Consider the following 6,000-nt stretch of genomic DNA (forward strand, 5'->3'; position numbering starts at 1 on the left):
GGGAAGGCTGTCCACAAGGTTGCAGAGTGTCTTTATATCTTCTGGGAAGGCTGTCCACAAGGTTGCAGAGTGTCTTTATATCTTCTGGGAAGGCTGTCCACAAGTTTCTTCAACTATTTGGGAAAAAAGATATAAAAATAAGTAAAAACTTGTTGAAAAATAAACACGTGATTCGATTCTAAATGCAGATTTCTCCACATAGAAGTAATCCTCAACTTAAAGTGTCCTCTTTGGGGATTGTAATAGAGATCCATCTGGATTCATCAACTTACTTCTAAACATTTCTTCACAAAAAAAGACATCTTTAACATCAATATTTATGGAACATGTCCACAAAAAATCTAGCTGTCAACACTGAATATTGCATTGTTGCATTTCTTTTCACACTTTATGAACTTACATTTATATTTTCTTGAAGTATTATTCAATAAATATATTTATAAAGGATTTCTGAATTGTTGCTGTTTTTAGAATATGTTTAAAAAAATCTCCCGTACCCCTTGTCATACCTTCAAGTACCCCCAGGGGTGCACGTACCCCCATTTGAGAACCAACTTGTCTTTTAGTAGGAAGTAAACAAACAAAGACTCCTAATTAGTCTGCAGTAACATATTGTGTACTTTATACACCTATTTTACACATTATGAGGGACAAACTGTAAAAAATGGATGATTAATCTACTTGGTCATTTACTGTTAATATCTGCTTACTTTCTCTTTAAACATGTTCTATCTACACTTCTGTTCAAATGTAATAATCACTTATTCATCTCCTCTTTGATACTTGACATTAGTTTTGGATGATACCACACATTTAGGTATCGATCCGATACCAAGTAGGATCATACATTGGTCGTATTGGGTTAGTGTTAGGGTTAGGCTAGGGTTAGGCTTAGGTTAACAGGTTAACCCTAACCCTCATGTGTCTGGGGACGTATTTCCTGAGTTTATCAAGGATAAAACATGACAAAAGATTCTGTAATAAATAAAAATATTGATGGATGTGGGCTAATTGGAAGGCGACATAAAGGTTGGAGCTCTGTAACAGCTGACTTCAGTTTTAACCTCTGTCAGTTTAGCTGGCCTACCACTTGGGGCCTGACTTGCTGTTGTTCCCAAACTCTTCACTTTTCTTATTATAAATTTGAATTTATTAAACTGGATTTGTTGCACAGGTGGCATGCTATGACAGTTCCATGCTGGAAATCACTGAGAGTGGCCCATTCTTTTACAAAGGTTTGTAGACTTATGCTGATGACAGCCAACTCTACATGCCCCTAAAGCTGACCAACACGCCGGATTGTAGTCAGCTGGAGGCGTGTCTTAATGAAATTAAACAATGGATGTCCGCTAACTTTTTGCAACTCAACGGCAAAAAAACGGAAATGCTGATTATCGGTCCTGCTAGACACCGAACTCTATTTAATAATACAACTCTAACATTTGACAACCAAACAATTAAACAAGGCGACACGGTAAAGAATCTGGGTATTATCTTCCACCCAACTCTCTCCTTTGAGGCACACATTAAAAGCGTTACTAAAACGGCCTTCTTTCATCTCCGTAACATCGCTAAAATTCGCTCCATTCTGTCCACTAAAGACGCTGAGATCATTATCCATGCGTTTGTTACGTCTCGCCTCGACTACTGTAACGTATTATTTTCGGGTCTCCCCATGTCTAGCATTAAAAGATTACAGTTGGTACAAAATGCGGCTGCTAGACTTTTGACAAGAACAAGAAAGTTTGATCACATTACGCCTGTACTGTATATACCTTTATATACATATATACATACATATATACCTATACTGTATATACCTTTATATACATATATACATACATATATACCTATACTGTATATACCTTTATATACATATATACATACATATATACCTATACTGGCTCACCTGCACTGGCTTCCTGTGCACTTAAGATGTGACTTTAAGGTTTTACTACTTACGTATAAAATACTACACGGTCTAGCTCCATCTTATCTTGCCGATTGTATTGTACCATATGTCCCGGCAAGAAATCTGCGTTCAAAGGACTCCGGCTTGTTAGTGATTCCCAAAGCCCAAAAAAAGTCTGCGGGCTATAGAGCATTTTCCGTTCGGGCTCCAGTACTCTGGAATGCCCTCCCGGTAACAGTTCGCGATGCCACCTCAGTAGAAGCATTTAAGTCTCACCTTAAAACTCATTTGTATACTCTAGCCTTTAAATAGACTCCCTTTTTAGACCAGTTGATCTGCCGTTTCTTTTCTTTTTCTTCTATGTCCCACTCTCCCGTGTGGAGGGGGCCCGGTCCGATCCGGTGGCCATGTACTGCTCGCCTGTGTATCGGCTGGGGACATCTCTGCGCTGCTGGTCCGCCTACGCTTGGGATGGTTTCCTGCTGGCTCCGCTGTGAACGGGACTCTCGCTGCTGTGTCTTGGATCCTCTTTGGACTGGACTCTCGCGACTGTGTTGTATCCATTGTGGATTGAACTTTCACAGTATCATGTTAGATCCGCTCGACATCCATTGCTTTCCTCCTCTCTAAGGTTCTCATAGTCATCATTGTCACTGACGTCCCACTGGGTCATTATTGTCACCAATGTCCCACTGGGTGTGAGTTTTCCTTGCCCTTATGTGGGCCTACCGAGGATGTCGTGGTGGTTTGTGCAGCCCTTTGAGACACTAGTGATTTAGGGCTATATAAGTAAACATTGATTGATTGATGTATTCAAAGTGGTATCGGCTAGATACACTCCTGTACTTGGTATCATTACAGTGGATGTCAGGTGTAGATCCACCCATGGCATTTGTTTACATTGAGGAACGCTATGAGCTGTCAGCGGTTAGCTATTGTGTCCTCCTTCAGTGTGCAGTGAAGCTTGTTTAGCTATTCCTCGTCCTCCAGTGATAATGCTATATGGATTATACAATGACTTATTGTTAGTTTTCAAGCCAAAATGCGCCCAATCTCCTGTTTCTGCCTGACATGCGCCTCCACTCACAAAAGCAGCAATGTCTCGACATGACGACGGGAAACAAAGGAAGGTATATTTTTCATAGTGAATTGAATTGAATTGAATTATATTTATATAGCGCTTTTCTCTAGTGACTCAAAGCGCTTTACATAGTGAAACCCAATATCTAAGTTACATTTAAACCAGTGTGGGTGGCACTGGGAGCAGGTGGGTAAAGTGTCTTGCCCAAGGACACAACGGCAGTGACTAGGATGGCGGAAGCGGGAATCGAACCTGCAACCCTCAAGTTGCTGGCACGGCCACTCTACCAACCGAGCTATACCGCCTATACCTTTTGGTATTCATTAGTAGCACCGTACTTTACTAGCCTAGCGTGTACAGGTGTGTGATCTACTATTGCATTTGAAAAGTCTTTTTGCATGTATTACGCAGCTTTCACCATGGAGACACTCATTCACCGCACGCTCATGTTATCATGTTCTACCTGCGGCGTTTGTTTGTTTTTTGTTGGTATTTTAGAAGCGATCTACAACAGAACCCACTTCGGTAGCACGCTGGAAGAGCGCTCATGGAAGATACTGGTAATGCATATCTTGTTGTGGGGCAGACTGGCTCGTACATGTGTAACGGTGTAGAAAGCAGAATATCCTTATGCTTGATTAAATTATGAATGAAGTGTTGCAACAGCGCCTGTTGCTGGCGAGAAGTGGTATGTACGGTCACCTGTGGGAAGTGCTCAGAACTGGTGAGACACGTTTTTGTATTGTCCGGGATTGATGACTATTTAGTGAATATTGACTGTTTATATTTTGATTAGTACTTTGTAACAGACACATAAAAAGTTTCGCTAATTGGTATTGACCAAAACTGTATCCTAGAGTGATATTTTAAAGACAATAACACACTTTTACTGTGTAAACTAATTGGTGATTATTGATGTGTTATTTAGAGAATCCCGTGACCCAAGTGGACTCACAGTCTCACAATTTGCACTGTTTTACAGGTAATAAGCTGACCAACACGCCGGATTGTAGTCAGCTGGAGGCGTGTCTTAATGAAATTAAACAATGGATGTCCGCTAACTTTTTGCAACTCAACGCCAAAAAAACGGAAATGCTGATATGCTGATGACACCCAACTCTACATGCCCCTAAAGCTGACCAACACGCCGGATTGTAGTCAGCTGGAGGCGTGTCTTAATGAAATTAAACAATGGATGTCCGCTAACTTTTTGCAACTCAACGCCAAAAAAACGGAAATGCTGATTATCGGTCCTGCTAGACACCGAACTCTATTTAATAATACAACTCTAACATTTGACAACCAAACAATTAAACAAGGCGACACGGTAAAGAATCTGGGTATTATCTTCGAGCCAACTCTCTCCTTTGAGGCACACATTAAAAGCGTTACTAAAACGGCCTTCTTTCATCTCCGTAATATCGCTAAAATTCGCTCCATTCTGTCCACTAAAGACGCTGAGATCATTATCCATGCGTTTGTTACGTCTCGCCTCGACTACTGTAACGTATTATTTTCGGGTCTCCCCATGTCTAGCATTAAAAGATTACAGTTGGTACAAAATGCGGCTGCTAGACTTTTGACAAGAACAAGAAAGTTTGATCACATTACGCCTGTACTGGCTCACCTGCACTGGCTTCCTGTGCACTTAAGATGTGACTTTAAGGTTTTACTACTTACGTATAAAATACTACACGGTCTAGCTCCATCCTATCTTGCCGATTGTATTGTACCATATGTCCCGGCAAGAAATCTGCGTTCAAAGGACTCCGGCTTGTTAGTGATTCCCAAAGCCCAAAAAAAGTCTGCGGGCTATAGAGCATTTTCCGTTCGGGCTCCAGTACTCTGGAATGCCCTCCCGGTAACAGTTTGAGATACCACCTCAGTAGAAGCATTTAAGTCTCACCTTAAAACTCATTTGTATACTGTAGCCTTTAAATAGACTCCCTTTTTTAGACCAGTTGATCTGCTGTTTCTTTTCTTTTTCTTCTATGTCCCACTCTCCCCTGTGGAGGGGGTCCGGTCCGATCCGGTGGCCATGTACTGCTTGCCTGTGTATCGGCTGGGGACATCTCTGCGCTGCTGATCCGCCTCCGCTTGGGATGGTTTCCTGGTGGCTCCGCTGTGAACGGGACTCTCTCTGCTGAGTTGGACCCGCTTTGGACTGGACTCTTGCGACTGTGTTGTGGATTGAACTTTCACAGTATCATGTTAGACCCGCTCGACATCCATTGCTTTCCTCCTCTCTAAGGTTCTCATAGTCATTATTGTCACCGACGTCCCACTGGGTGTGAGTTTTCCTTGCCCTTATGTGGGCCTACCGAGGATGTCGTGGTGGTTTGTGCAGCCCTTTGAGACACTAGTGATTTAGGGCTATATAAGTAAACATTGATTGATTGATTGATTGATAATATTATATTTCATGCCACTGTGTTTGTTTGGCTGTTCACATATTTGTCCTCACCTATTGTTATGATGCTAATGCTAAAATGGCTAGGCCGCAGCCTGGTTTATCAACCGCATGGTTTGAAGCAGCCATTTTGGATGCGAGGTGTGTTTAGGGACATCCTGTAAAATGTAGTTTCTGTAAATTTACTGTGTATTTTGCATATAAAAAAAAGGATTATTGTTAATTTGAGCACACCATTGTCAGTACATGTGAAACCATTGAAGAAATGAATATGATGATTAGTATAAAGATTTGGTCTAAACACTATACGATCACACCCAAATGTAACATGTTGTTTGTACAATGAAACTATGGTTTGTTATGTCAAACATCAGAACTGTGACGCCTCCAAACTGAGAATCCCGTGACCCAAGTGGACTCACAGTCTCACAATTTGCACTGTTTTACAGGACTCTGTTATTAAAGAAATTCATAATCCACCTGGTGCCAGTGATATGTTGAAGGGACAGCAGTGTGGAGCTGCATTTTGCCACATACAGTTGTGGACCGTCACACATGCACGTGCATCCTCCGCTGTTGCCGTTTCTAAGACTAAGT

General features: G+C 41.6%; 1 protein-coding gene across 1 annotated transcript in view; it reads left to right on the forward strand.

Moving 5' to 3' along the window:
- prss12 (serine protease 12) overlaps positions 1-6,000 on the forward strand; it is an 84,987-nt gene that overhangs the window by 32,783 nt on the left and 46,204 nt on the right. The window lies entirely within an intron of this gene.

The sequence above is a fragment of the Nerophis ophidion genome, linkage group LG01 (genome assembly GCF_033978795.1).
Source record: "Nerophis ophidion isolate RoL-2023_Sa linkage group LG01, RoL_Noph_v1.0, whole genome shotgun sequence".
NCBI classification, from domain to species: domain Eukaryota; kingdom Metazoa; phylum Chordata; class Actinopteri; order Syngnathiformes; family Syngnathidae; genus Nerophis; species Nerophis ophidion.